The sequence below is a fragment of the Gorilla gorilla genome, chromosome 16 (assembly GCF_029281585.2).
Source record: "Gorilla gorilla gorilla isolate KB3781 chromosome 16, NHGRI_mGorGor1-v2.1_pri, whole genome shotgun sequence".
NCBI classification, from domain to species: domain Eukaryota; kingdom Metazoa; phylum Chordata; class Mammalia; order Primates; family Hominidae; genus Gorilla; species Gorilla gorilla.
The window spans coordinates 85859270-85873285 of NC_073240.2; the positions used below are offsets into that span (position 1 = coordinate 85859270).

The following is a 14016-nucleotide window of genomic DNA, read 5'->3' on the forward strand; positions in this document are numbered from 1 at the left end:
ATTCATGTGAGGAGCTGGACTTCTGAAACAGCCATTCTCCTTGCATAGCACTGTCTGCTGCTACAGCTCATAGAAGTCAACAATTTTCTTCAACACTGGTAGGCAGCCTCTAAATGGCCCTGATCACCCTCACCTCCTGCCATTCACACCCTTGTAAAATTCCACCCCTGGACCTAGTGACTCACTTCTAACAAAGAGAATACAGCAAAAGTAATAACATCACTTCTGAGATGAGGCTACAAGGAGACTACGATGCCTGCCTTGGTCACCCTTCTCCTGCTCTTTCCATTGCTCCCTGTGATGGAAGCCAGTTGCCATGTGATGAGGTGCCCTATGGAGAGGCCCACATGGCAAGGTATTGTAAAAGGCCTCTGACCAATAGCCACCTAGAAACGGAGGCCCAGTCCAGCAGCCTCTGAGGTGATTCCTGCCAGTGTGAGCTTGGAGACAGATTCTCTCCCTATCCTGCCTTGGGATGATCACAGCCGCCATCAACACCTTCACTGCCTGGTGAGAGACCAAGCCAGTGAACCCAAGGTAAACTGCACAGAATTCTGACCCACAGAAACTGTGAGATAATGTTTGTTGTTTTAAGCTGCTAAATTTGTTACAGAGCAATAGATAACTAATTCAAACAGCATAAAATTCTAACATTTTATTCTACCACACAAACCAAGTAATACCAAAAATGCCATTACTATACATGTTTTTTCAGAACACAATTACATGTGATTTTTTTTAAAAGCTAATGAACTAAGCATTATGTGCTTTCACCCACTAATAGACATTTACTCTGTTGTAGGATTTTCCATTATAAATTGGGGAAAAGTCATTATTATTATATATTAGCTTCAGAAGAACTAGGTTCAAGTCATGCAAAACCATTTCGCACAAACAACTTTAGGAAATATTGCTTTAAAAACTGTAATCTGAATGATAGCTGAAGCCACAGAAACCAAATATTTACCAAAGGTTCTTTTAAGAAAACCAAGTTGGCCGGGTGCGGTGGCTCACACCTGTAATCCCGGCACTTTGGGAGGCCGAGGTGGGCGGATCACGAGGTCAGGAGATCGAGACATCCCAGCCAACATGGTGAAACCCCGTCTCTACTCAAATAATAACAATTAGCCAGGTGTGGTGGCATGTGCCAGTAGTTCCAACTACTCAGGAGGCTGAGGCAGGGTAAGAGCTTGAACCCAGGTTTCAGTGAGCTGAGAAGCGCCACTGCACTCCAGCCTGGTGACAGAGCAAGACTCCATCTCAAAAAAAAAAAAAAAAAAAGAAAGAAAGAAAGAAAAGAAAAACAAGTTGTACTGAAGGAGCATATCATTAACAGTATATCTATTCAATAATAATTTTACTATTCTCATTCTTCTCATTCCTCTCTTATAGTGTCCCAAATCTCTTTACAGTCTAAAAGAAACTCTTCAGAGTTAATCCTATTCTTTTTTTTTTTTTTGAAACGGAGTCTTGCTCTGTCACCCAGAGGCTGGATGCAGTAGTGCGATCTCAGCTCACTGCAAGCTCCGCCTCCCGGGTTCACGCCATTCTCCTGCATCAGCCTCTGGAGTAGCTGGGACTTTAGGCACCCACCACCATGCCTGGCTAAGTTTTTGTATTTTTAGTAGAGACGAGGTTTCACCGTGTTAGCCAGGGTGGTCTCGATCTCCTGATCTCGTGATCCGCCCACCTCGGCCTCCCAAAGTGCTGGGATTACAGGTGTGAGCCTCCATGCCTGTCCCAATCCTATTCTTAAAGAATACCACTTACTGACTATTGCATTTTCATCTCCAAATTCTTCAGCATACATTGGGAATACAACATATGGATCATTTTCACATTTTTAGTTTTGGGGTTTTTTGTTTGTTTGTTTGTTTATTTTGGCTAAAGAAACTGCAACTAGATTTAGGACCTCATTCTATTAGGTTAGTATCTGTCTACTAAACTTCAGCATAAGCAAAATAAAATACGTGTTGTTGGCCGGGCGCGGTGGCTCACGCTTGTAATCCCAGCACTTTGGGAGGCCGAGGCGGATGGATCACGAGGTTAGGAGTTCGAGACCACGGTGAAACCCCGTCTCTACTAAAAAATACAAAAAATTAGCCGGGCGTGGTGGCGGGCGCCTGTAGTCCCAGCTACTTGGAGAGGCTGAGGCAAGAGAATGGCGTGAACCCGGGAGGCGGAGCTTGCAGTGAGCTGAGGTCGAGCCACTGCACTCCAGCCTGGGTGACAAAGCGAGACTCCATCTCAAAAAAAAAAAAAAAAAAAAAAAATACGTGTTGTTGCTCTGGACTGAAACCCCTCAAAACCAAATTTTAAAAATTACAAAAACATTAACTGAAATCAAGTTTTTAAAAATCTTGTAGATGAAAAGATATGATATATAGTAGGTTTAAGTACCTATTTCAATGGTTCACAAAGTTTGGCCCTCAGACCCCCAGGTCCAAACTATTTTGACAGGAATACTAACATGGTGACATTTGCTTTAAGGGTGCAGATACAATGGTGGGTAAAAATGCTGGTACTTTAGCATAAATAAAGGCAGTAACACCAAACTACTAGTAGTCATGGTATGACTACTGTGCACGGGAAAGGTTTAAAGGTGTAAAAAGGAAGGGAGGGCCGGGCACGGTGTCTCATGCCTGTAATCCCAGCACTTTGGAAGGCCAAGGTGGGCAGATCACCTGAGGTCAAGAGTTTGAGACCAGCCTGGCCAACATGGTGAAATCCCGTCTCTACTAAAAATATAAAACTTAGCTGGACATGGTGGTTGCATGCTTGTAGTCCCAGCTACTTGGCAGGCTGAGGCAGGAGGATTGATTGAGCCCAGAAGGTTGAGGCTACAGTGAGCTGTGATCATGCTACTGCACTCCAGCCTGGGTGACAGAACAAGGTCCTGTCTCAAAAATAAAAAGAATGTCTATGATGAAGCAGTGAAAATTTTACATCTTAATCCTTGAATATATCTTTTTAATATTTCAAGTGATGAAATGGGAAGTATACATGAGCATTCCTACAGACTGCCTGAGAAAAAACCCTCATGTGACTAAGTTATGAAGTGAATTAACCACTTTAATGGAATATCATTTTTACTTCAAATGATGACTGAAAAAATTTTATTTCAGCTTGGGTTTTGGGAGACATTTTCTCAAAAAAAAGGAGATTCTGTTATTTCAAGGAAAACAATAGACAGGCCATAATAAAATTCAACAATAAAATTGCTAATACTAAAACTCAAGCTTTTGAACAAAAAAATTAGAATTTTAGAAAACTTATATCCACCATCACTTTCCAGAAGTATTCTGATGAGATTGATGGTGATATTGATGAGTGTATTTTGATATCATATAATCAAACATATCAATATATAGAAGATCTCAGTGAACCATTATTTTCGAACTGAACAATGCGTGATGTTATAATATCATGCAAGGGTAAAAGATCCAAAGTTCAAGAAAAATTAAGTTTTGATGGAGTATCAAAAAAGAAGCCAAGGCAACATGGCAAAACCCTGTCTCTACAAAAAATACAAACAATTAGCTAGGTGGGGTAGTATACACCTGTAGTCCCAGCTACTCTGGAGGCTGAGGTGGGAGGAGCACCTGAGTCCCCAGATACTGAGGGTCCAGTGAGCTGTGATCATAGCACTGCATTCCAGCCTGGGCAACAGAGCAAGACCCAATCTCAAAAAAAAGAAAAAGAAAAAGAAATATCCACAATGATCTAAAATGCCTATCTGTATGAGATTAGCCTTTGTTCACATTTTCTCAAGCAAATATCACACAATAAATTGAATGCAGGTACAAATGACATATCAAACATCAAAGAAATTTGCAAAAGATGTAAGATTGTACTACTTTGAGTTTAGAAATTTTCTTTTCATAAAAGCATTTATAACAATATTTGGTGAGCTTTTAAAGAATATTTTAAGTATTTCTGATTTAATTTCTAGTGATAAATACCAATAGATATAACCTACATACACAAAAGCTCCTTGGGCCCTCAATATACTTTTAAGAGTGTAAAAGAATCCTGACCCCAAAACTTTGAGAACTGCTGCCTTCCCCTCCACTTTCTTCCTTCCCTAGAATTTCTTCCTTGGAAGAAAGATTCCTTTGCCATTCTATGTTAACTTACATAGTTCCATTGAGGCCAGTTTTGCTAACTCTCTCCCATCTTTCCACATCCCTCTCTTGACACAAAACCTAACCAAAGGACTCTACTGGCCCACCCCATTTCCAGTGATTAGCTGTCAGGTGGGCTAAGCCAAGAAAACCTGGGTTTTCACTGAAACTAGACCTCTCCTTTTGGGAGAGATGGAATCACAGGGACAAGGTTGGCCACCTAGGTGTAGTCAGAATCCATCTTGCCTAAATGGGAAGAGGTTAGGCAAGTTTCTAGAAAGCCAAAATGCTTTCTAGAAAGTCAAGATAATTATACTTTCTGCCACGACTGTGAGAATGCCCATTTCATTGCACACTTTCTAACATTTTTACCAATCTGATAAATAAAAGCTGGTACCTAGAAGAAAAAAAGGCTGAGTATGGTGGCTCATGTCTATAATCCCAGTACTTTGGGAGGCCAAGGTGAGTGGATCACCTGAGGTCAGGAGTTCGAGACAAGCCTGGCCAACATAATGAAACCCCATCTCTAGTAAAAACACAAAAATTAGCCAGGCATGGTGGCAGGCACCTGTAATCCCAACTACTCAGAAGGCTGAGGCAAGAGAATCACTTGAACCTGGGAGGTGGAGGTTTTAGTGAGCCAAGATCATGCCATTGCCCTCCAGCCTGGGTGACAAGGTGAGACTTTGTCTCAAAAAAAAAAAGTTTCCATACAATATAATTTGTTCCATCTCTAGAAACCAATGCAGCAATAACTGAAAGCCACGACTTGGAAGGTTTCAAGGATTTAGCTCTACCTGTTGATGTCCAAAGCATTAGTTAAGGTAGAAAAAAAATACACACACACACACTCTCTCTCTCTCTCTCTCTCTCTCTCTCTCTCTCTCTCACCCCTATGTAGTCAGTACCAGGAAACATGAAAGACTAGATGGTACAGTCATCCAACACAAAGCACACAATAACTGAAGGCACTGTAGAGGAGTAACTTATGACACAAATCTACAATATTGTTGAGTGAACATGCAGATTACAAAAAAAATCTGATTTTTTAAGGGAGAGGGAACACATACAAGCAAAGGAGAAAAGAGATGAGCAGATGACTGAAAGATACAAAATTCTGATAGTGGTACATTCTGAGTGGTAGAATTATCGGTATTACTTTCTAGTTTTGCCTAAAAATTTTCTAAATTTCTTAAAATAAGAACTTTTTGTTATCCGTATTATAAAATATCCATCACCCCAGGAAACTTAACCTTGAGCACAAACTCTACAACAAGTTCAATGTTTGTTCAGTTTAATATTTAAGAGACAACCTACTTTGAAAGACATCTAAAATGATGACCAATATTTAAACCTATGCATTAATATTTTTCAATCGTATCCTTCACATTTTGTAATTTTGATAAGGTTAAGCTTTAGATCCATCTTGAAAAGATAAGTTTTCTATCTGTCTTTAAAATATTACCTACAATATGCCTGTTTTTAAACAGTGAATGATGCTCTCAAATCACAATATAAATTCAGGCAGTGTTCCTTACATGGAATGTTTAAGTACTTCTAACACTGCTCTTTTTCACCGGTTATGAAAACACAGAACAATTATCTAAGCATCTAATTATTCAGGTCCTTTGTTTCTCCTCCATTCTATTAGTTTTATAGTAATTTTAGGGCCTGTGAGGATGAAGTTGTCTGTGACAGCTACCACAAAGCTTACTATAAGCAGACAAATTTCAAACAAGTTTATCACCACTACCATCCCCACCATAAAACTGTCTCAATCAAGGGCAACACAATTCAAGGTTAGCCAAGACAACCTCTTTACCTGTCACTGCTTAAGAAAAGGATTTTTTGGTCTTAATTAGAAACAATATTCTGTATCTATTTTTCTCCATAAATCCACTGAGACCAATGTGTGGCTCTATCTCAAGCACCAGCAAGCAAAACTGCCTGCCGGTATGTTCAGTTTTTGTATCTTTCCAAATGTAGGGCACAGCTATCTTTTGATATAATTTTTTGAAAACTGATGCACATATTTTTCTTGCAAGTTCAGCCAGGCACGGTAGCTCATGCCTGTAATCCCAGCACTTTGGGAGGCCAAGGCAGGCAGATTATGAGGTCAGGAGTTCAAGACCAACCTGGCCAACATGGTGAAACCCGACTCTACTAAAATTACAAAAATTAGACAGGTGCAGTGGCAGATGCCTGTAATCCCAGCTACTCAGGAGGCTGAGGCAGGAGAATCGATTGAACCTGGGCGGCAGAGTTTCCAGTAAGCCGAGACTGTGCCACTGCACTCCAGGCTGGGTGATAGAGTGAGACTCCTTCTCAAAATTAAAAAAAGAAAAAAAGAATTTCAGATATACAGCAGTTGTAATTTTTCTGAAGGCTGGTTATGGGACACGTTACTTTCATACTTTGCTGTTCAATAAATGTGGGGCGGAGAATAAAGTAAATTGACAGAATTACCATATAAAATAAAATTCTAAGTCCTCTGACAACAAAAGAAACTTATAACACACACACACACACACACACACACACACACACACACAGAGTTTTCCCTGCTAATCATTTTACATCTAAACAACCAAGTAGCTAACTCAGAGCCCACAAAAGCAGAGTAAAAATTCTAACACTTGGTAAAATAAAAATGCACATATATCCCTGTCATCTAAAAAAATGCTTAAGTATTCAAAGACAGCAATTACAGCTACTGAGAACATCATTGTTAGCAAACTGAGGCAGAGAAAACAAAGGTACTGATGAGGATTTGAACCACCTAAGCTGCAGAAACCCACTGGATGGTTTCCTAGGTTCCGAGTTGGCATTATCCTTCAGAACGATCTTCTAGAAGAGATCACATAACACTGTTACAAAGGATCTGGAGAAAGGGACCCTGGCTTCATCACTGTGGCTCTCCAGTCATGCTTTACATTTTCACTTCTTACACTCTCTTTCATAGGAAGTCAATTTACAGACTTCCATCAAGCCCTTAGAGACCTTTTTGTACTATCCATGACAAGTTCTTGATGTTATGTCTGCACTTTTGACAAATTCTTAGCAGTTAACTTACAAGGCAGTTAAGATTTTTGTTCAAGCACAATATAGCTAGAATAGGGTAATACATTCAATAAAACAAATATTTACCAAGCATTTATTGAGTAGAAGATAAAAAGCACAAAGCATAATTATAAAATATTCTCCCCTGCCATCATAAAAAAAAAAATTAAAAAACCTTACAGAATACAGCATAACATGACCAAAGCAAAAATAGTGAGGACTAAAGAGGGGAGGAAGGGGAAATATCAGCATGAACTGAATATGACCCAGAAGAGCCTTGATGGTCAGACACGTAAAGACAAATTGGGTAGGGTTAGGGGGTGGCTGTCAGGGGCACATTCTACAGGGGAAAAATAGATGATACAGAAGCCTGAAAGGAAAAGCGGGCAGAGCACCTGGACAGGACTCTTACCTGCTGCATCCAGGGTACAATGCGCCTTTCCAGAACACAGCAGCGACCCGGGATAGAGAGATCGCTCAAACAGCACCAGAGGCTGCATTCCAACTTTTCCTCCATCAACGAGTCCGTTTTCATTGTTAGTTTCTCCTTAAACACGATTGGCTGAACATGCGGGAACAAGGAAAACCTGACTGAAGAACGAGGCATTTAAGCTTAAAGCCTTGGATCCGGGCGCGGTGGCTCAGGCCTGTAATCCCAAAACTCTGGGAGGCAGAGATGGGTCATTTGAGGTCAGGAGTTCGAGACCAGCCTGGCCAACATGGTGAAACCCTGTCTCTACTAAACAACACAAAAGTTAGCCAGGCGTGGTGTCTGGAGCCTGTAATCCCAGCTACTCGGGAGGCTGAGGCAGGAGAATCGCTTGAACCCATGGACTGTCAAGAGACGGAGGCTGCAGAAAGCCGAGATCACCCCACTGCACTCCAGCCTGGGCGACAGAGTGAGACTCCATCTCAACAAGTGCCTGCCACCATGCCCGGCTAATTTTTGTATTTTTAGTAGAGACAGGGTTTTACCACGTTGGCCGGGCTAGTCTAGAACTCCTGACCTCAGGCGATCCAGCTGCCTCAGCCTCCCAAAGTACTGGGATTACAGGAACGAGCACTGCGCCCGGCCAAAAACCCGAAAATCTTGAAGGCCTTTCCCCTTCCCCGCCCGGGCTCAAACAACAGCCGGAGCCGCCCTGCCACGCCCCGTCGCGGTCCCGGGGAGCAGGCTGGCTGACTGAGGGCGACCATGGGCCCCGAAAGGGCTGTGGGCGACGCGGGCTCCCACCTCGGGGCGCGGTGACTGGGGCGAGAGGTGCCGGCAGCCCCCAAGCCAGCCCCGCAGCAAGGAGCCAGAGAGACGCGCCCTCCCCCTCCTCCCACGCAAGCCTCCCGCAGTCCCGGCGATCGGGGCCAGGCCAGTCGCGGGAGAAAGGGGCGCGCTCACCCGGCCCGGGGAGCCTCTCCTGGGCAGGTTCCCCTTTGTCCCGGGACTCCGGGCTCTTCCTCTCCGCCCTCGCCCTGCCATGTGAAGCCGCCGCTGGGCGCCTCACCGTGATGTTGCAGTGGAGCCTGAGCTGCCGCGGCGGCTCCTGGTTCTTGTGGAAAATAGAGGCCAACAACTTCAGCTTGGCCTTGAACCCTGACACGGACATTTTACTCTCACCTCTGGCGGGAGGGGCGCGGAAGGTGAGCCGGTCGGGAGCCGCTGTCACGGCCGCAACCACCCGCCGGACCTCTCGGCGGCGCTCTCGCGGCTCCGCCTCTCCCCGCTGCCTGGACTCTAGTCGGAGTAGGGCTGGAAAATGGCAAGGGGCACCGAGGCCTCTGCGGGGAGCTGTGTGGCGGCCTGGGCGGCTGCTCCCCTTGTAACAGACTCCACCGACAGGAGGTGCTGCTCCTGTCAAGCCGCAGCTTAAAAGGGCAACAGCACCACAGCCCCCGCTACCGCCTGGGAAAGGGCTGCCCCTACCCCGCTCCCGTCCCTCTCGCCCCTCACCCCTCACCCCTCACCTCTCACCCCCGCGCGCCCTGTGCTCACCCGCTTCGGCGGGTGCACGAGTCCAGAGCATGTGCGCGCTTCCGGCTGCCCCCTCCTGGCCTTGACCCAGCACTGCTGGACCCATCTAGTCCGTTCCTCACACTCGCGGACTGGAGGCTCCAGGCTGCACAACCACCAACTGGTGTGTGTGTATTTAGGGGCGGGGGAAGGTACAAAACCACCAACTCGTGTGTGCGCGCGCGCGTGTGTGTGCGTGTGTGTGTGTGTGTGCGTGTGTGCGTGTGTGTGTGTGTGTGTGTGTGTGTGTGTGTGTGTGTGTGTGTCTCCCAAGGGAACAGCACTGCTGAGTTCAGGCTATCAGCTCATGGACTGTCAGCAAAATACAGTCACAAGAAGGCTATGTGCTGTTTTGTCTTTTGCAGTGATGTCATGTTGCTCATGTTTTATGTTTTTCAGAGTTCATTAGTTTCTTTTTGTTCTCAGTAACATCCAGCTCAATAGATTGTGTAAGTAGAATACCCCCAAACTGAAAGTCACCTACATAAAATATAGTGAAAAATATGTCACCCACTTAAACTATAGTTGAAAATATGTACTCATTAGTTTTGTGTAGCCAACACTGGATAATGGGTAAGGAAGGGCACAGGATCCCAGGGCTAGACTGCCTGGGTTCAAGTTCCGATTTAGCCGCTTGCTGGCTGTGAAATGCTTGACAGCTTTTAGCCTCAGTTTCTTTTTTTTTTTTAACTTAATCCCAAATGTGATAGTAAGTCTCAGTTTCTTGATCTGAAAAACAGAAATTATTCAATGAGAGTCCATGTGAAAACTTTAAAGTTTTAAAGCCACTTTCTGGCTCAGGAAAGTCCTCAGCTTTAGCTGTTAAAGTTTTAAAAGCCACTTTAAAGTTTTAAAGCCACTGCCTGGCTCAGGAAAGCCCTCAGCTTTAGCCATTATTAGCTATGATTATTATTGTGCTGGCTACACATGCATTAATGAGGCAGGAAAATGCTCAAGGATAACAACCAAGTATCCAAATTATCTCCTCAGACCGAGACAGATGCATATGCGTGCATGCTCATGTTTTAGCTCAGAGCCATTTGTCTAAAAGACTCTTGAACTCAGGGGCCCAGGAGGATCAACTTTACTTTGCAGTGAAGCCATCACGTTTGTTAATCAATGAAAATGACAGAATGCTCTTTTTTTTTTTTTTTTTAGCACCAACCATGTGCCTAAAGCTAACTGTGTCAAAAAGAGCATGCTTCGAGGGGCTGGAGTGAGCAATTCAACTTGTGGAGAAATAAGAAATAATAGTGTTGAGACAAGAAACATAAAACCGCAGGGTAAGGTAGGAATCACTGAAGGCCAGGCAAAGGAACTGACATCCAGTAATGAGTCAGGCTTTGACGGCCTCTGGCCCTACAGATGGCTCTTTGGAGAGGAAAAAATTAAGCCAGGCCTGAGGCCACAGATCCTGAGGGACTGCTGGCAGCTCTAGGCTGTCTATGGAAGAGAAGCAGAGGGTGGCACCTGGTTGAAAGAGGGAGCTGGGGGGCATGGCTTGAGCCCGCATTTACAGATAGAGTCCCCTGATTCCTGCAACTGGGGAAGAAGAGCATGCCTGGATCAGGGGACCTCAAATCAGAACTCTTCCCACCCACACCCCTTCTTTTCAGGGCATCTTTCACTGCAAACAACAGATAAACTAGTTAGAAAGCTCAGCAGATTCTCAGGATGGTGCCTAGCAGGCAGGGCCTAGCTACGCTTTGACAGTGACTGAGGGTGATGCCACAGGCCCTTAAGCACACATTGGAAAATCTTTACATCCATGGACACGCCATGCCCCACAGAGACAGCTGTGCAGGGTTCTTTAGGTTTGGGGTGCTCTGCTGGCAGTTGCCTTATAAATATGTAGGATTAAAATGGGATGCCCTGGAGCTTAGCTAACCTTTACACCCAACTCTAAAAGGAACGGACTGCTAGTTTTGTCTGCTTTATAAAAGATGGATCTGTCATTGTTTTTAGAACTTTTGGAGAAAGATTTCTTGGGAGGAAGCTATCCTGAACGCTTAGAGACTTTTCTCATTTACTGGCACACCAGCTTTAGAGTCCTAGGTCTTCATCCTGGCTCAGCCACCCTCCAGCTGTGTGACCTTTGAGAAGTTGCTTGACTACACTGAGTCTCGTTGTCACTATGAGTGGAGGTTGCTACATTGCTACTGTGTGGAGCACCTACCCCCAAGCACTCTTATAGGATGATGGTGAAGATTAAATGAAATAATATGGCTGAAGGGGGAGGATCACTTGAAGCCAGGAGTTTGAGACTAGCCTGGGCAACAAAGCCAGACCTCATTTCTATGAAAATGTTTTTTGTTTTCTTTTGTTTTGCTTTTTGAGATGGAGTCTCGCTCTGTTGCCCAGGCTGGAGTGCAGTGGCATGATCTCAGCTCACTGCAAGCTCTGCCTCCTGGGTTCATGCCATTCTCCTGCGTCAGCCTCTGGAGTAGCTGGGACTACAGGTGCCCGCCACCACACCCAGCTAATTTTTTGCATTTTTAGTAGAAACGGGGTTTCACCATGTTAGCCAGGATGGTCTCGATATCCTCACCTTGTGATCCACCTGCCTCGGCCTCCCAAAGTGCTGGGATTACAGGCATGAGCCACCTGCCCGGCCCGAAAATGTTTTTTAAAAAATTAGCTGGACTTGATGGTTTATGCCTGTATTCCCAGCTACTCGGGAGGCTGAGGTGAGATCATTTGAGCCCAGGAGTTTGAGGCTGCAGTGAGCCATGATCGCGCCACTGCACTCCAGCCCAGGCAACAGAGAGAGACCCTATCTCAAATCAATGAATAAGTAAGTAAATAAATAAATAAATGAAATAATGCACACAATTACTACACTAGTACATGATCAGGCACATGATAAATGCTCAATAAATGGTAGCCCCAATAAGCTTTGTAATGTTTTGGGAAAGGGTGTCCTTTGGACTCAGCCCAGTGACAGAAGCATTTGAAAAGACTGATTTGTATGATGGCTATTTCCTCCAGGTACAAACCTGTACCTCCAGGGACCCAGGGCATTGGCTCAGTGGGGCACCTTGTTCTACTTTCTCTTGTTTTGGGCAGCACTGATTGCCCTAGGGCTAATCAGGACTGCCACCCCAGACTCCATTGCCAAGAGTATCCCCCTCCCCAAGCTAGCCATGGGAAAGCCACTTGCATCCTAAGACTACTGGAAATCAAAGGGAATAAAAAGCACAATTTAGTCGCTCACTCTCCAGTTGATGGGAAATAGGTTTTTGCTATTTTGAACAGAGCTGTTAGGAACATTCCTTGTCCACATCCCCTGTTTTATATTGTTTTATATAGGCAAGAATTTCTCTTGGATGTAGAGTAGAATTGCTGAGCTGGGAGGAGTATGAATATTCAGCCTTATGAGATGGAGCCAAACTGTTTTCCAAAGTGGTTATACCAGTGTATACTCCCAGCAGCAGTTCTTAAGAGATCTCAGGATCTCTATCTTCTGGTGATGTCACAACATACAAAAAGAATGAATGCCAGCTATAAACAACAATAAGGATGAATCTTAGCAATATAATATTAAGTGAAAAAAAACAAGTTCCAGAAGGATGCATACAGCATCCTCTATATAGCTTGGAAAAGAAAATGTGGGCATGGTGGCTCATGCCTGTAATCCCAGCACTTTGGGAGGCCAAGGCAGGAGGATTGCTTTAGGCCAGGAATTCAAGACCAGCCTAGGCAACATAGCAAAACTCTGTCTCTACGAAAACTAGAAAAATTAACTGGGTGTGGTGGTGCAGGCATGTAGTCCCAGCTACTCATGAGGCTGAGGTGGAAGGATCTCTTGAGTCTAGGTGATCAAGGTTACAGTGAGCCATGACTGCACCACTGCACTCAGAGACAGTAAGTAACTTGTCTAAGGTGGCCTCATTAGAAGTTAGCTGTGGCCAGGCGCAGTGGCTCACACCTGTAATCCCAGCACTTTGGAAGGCTGAGGCGGGCGGATCATGAGGTCAGGAGATCGAGACCATCCTGGCTAACACAGTGAAACCCCGTCTCTACTGAAAATACAAAAAAAAATTAGCCGGGCATGGTGGCAGCGCCTGTAGTCCCAGCTACTTGGGAGGCTGAGGCAGGAGAATGGCGTGAACCCGGGAGGCAGAGCTTGCAATGAGCCAAGATCGGGCCACTGCACTCCAGCCTGGGCAACACAGTGAGACTCCATCTCAAAAAAAAAAAAAAAAAGTTAGCTGTGGTGGCTGGGTGCAGTGGCTCATGCCTATAATCCCAAAACTCAGGGAGGCCAAGGCAGGAGGATCACCTAAGATCAGGAATGTGAGACCAGCCAGGCCAACGTGGTGAAACCCTGTCTTTACTAAAAATACAAACATTAGCCAGGTGTGGTGGTGGATACCTGTAATCCCAGCTACTCGGGAGGCTGAGGCAAGAGAATAGCTTGAACCCAAGAGGCAGACATTGCAGTGAGCTGAGACTGCACCACTGCACTCCAGCCTGGATGACAGAGCAAGACTCCGTCTCAAAAAAAAAAAAAAAAAAAAGATTCAAAAGCATTAGAAACCAAATAAATGTAATGAAAACAATCAGATTTTCTGCTTAAAGACCAGCGAAGAGGACAAATGGGAGGGGGAAACTGGAGCTCTGCCCCTGTTGGTGGGAGTATAAACTGAACCAATTTTTCTGCAGGATAATTTGAAAATTTATATTAAAAACCCTAAAACTGTTGTATGTTATTTTCCTCCAGAAATTCTACCTCTATGAATTCAATCCAAAAATGCTTGCTCTAATCCACTAAAAATATATATATAAGAAAATTTACTTCTGGGGTGGCAATGATTAAGTTAATAT

The 14016-nt window shown here is 44.5% G+C and overlaps 1 pseudogene across 1 annotated transcript in view; it reads right to left on the reverse strand.

Annotated features, from left to right (window-relative positions):
• UBE2Q2P16 (Putative ubiquitin-conjugating enzyme E2Q2-like protein) overlaps positions 1–9333 on the reverse strand; it is a 54575-nt pseudogene extending 45242 nt beyond the window's left edge. The window contains exon 1 of the transcript XR_010131065.1: positions 7597–9333. The product of XR_010131065.1 is annotated as a Putative ubiquitin-conjugating enzyme E2Q2-like protein (transcript). The remainder of the gene's footprint in view (positions 1–7596) is intronic.
• Between the last annotated feature and the right edge of the window lie 4683 nt (positions 9334–14016).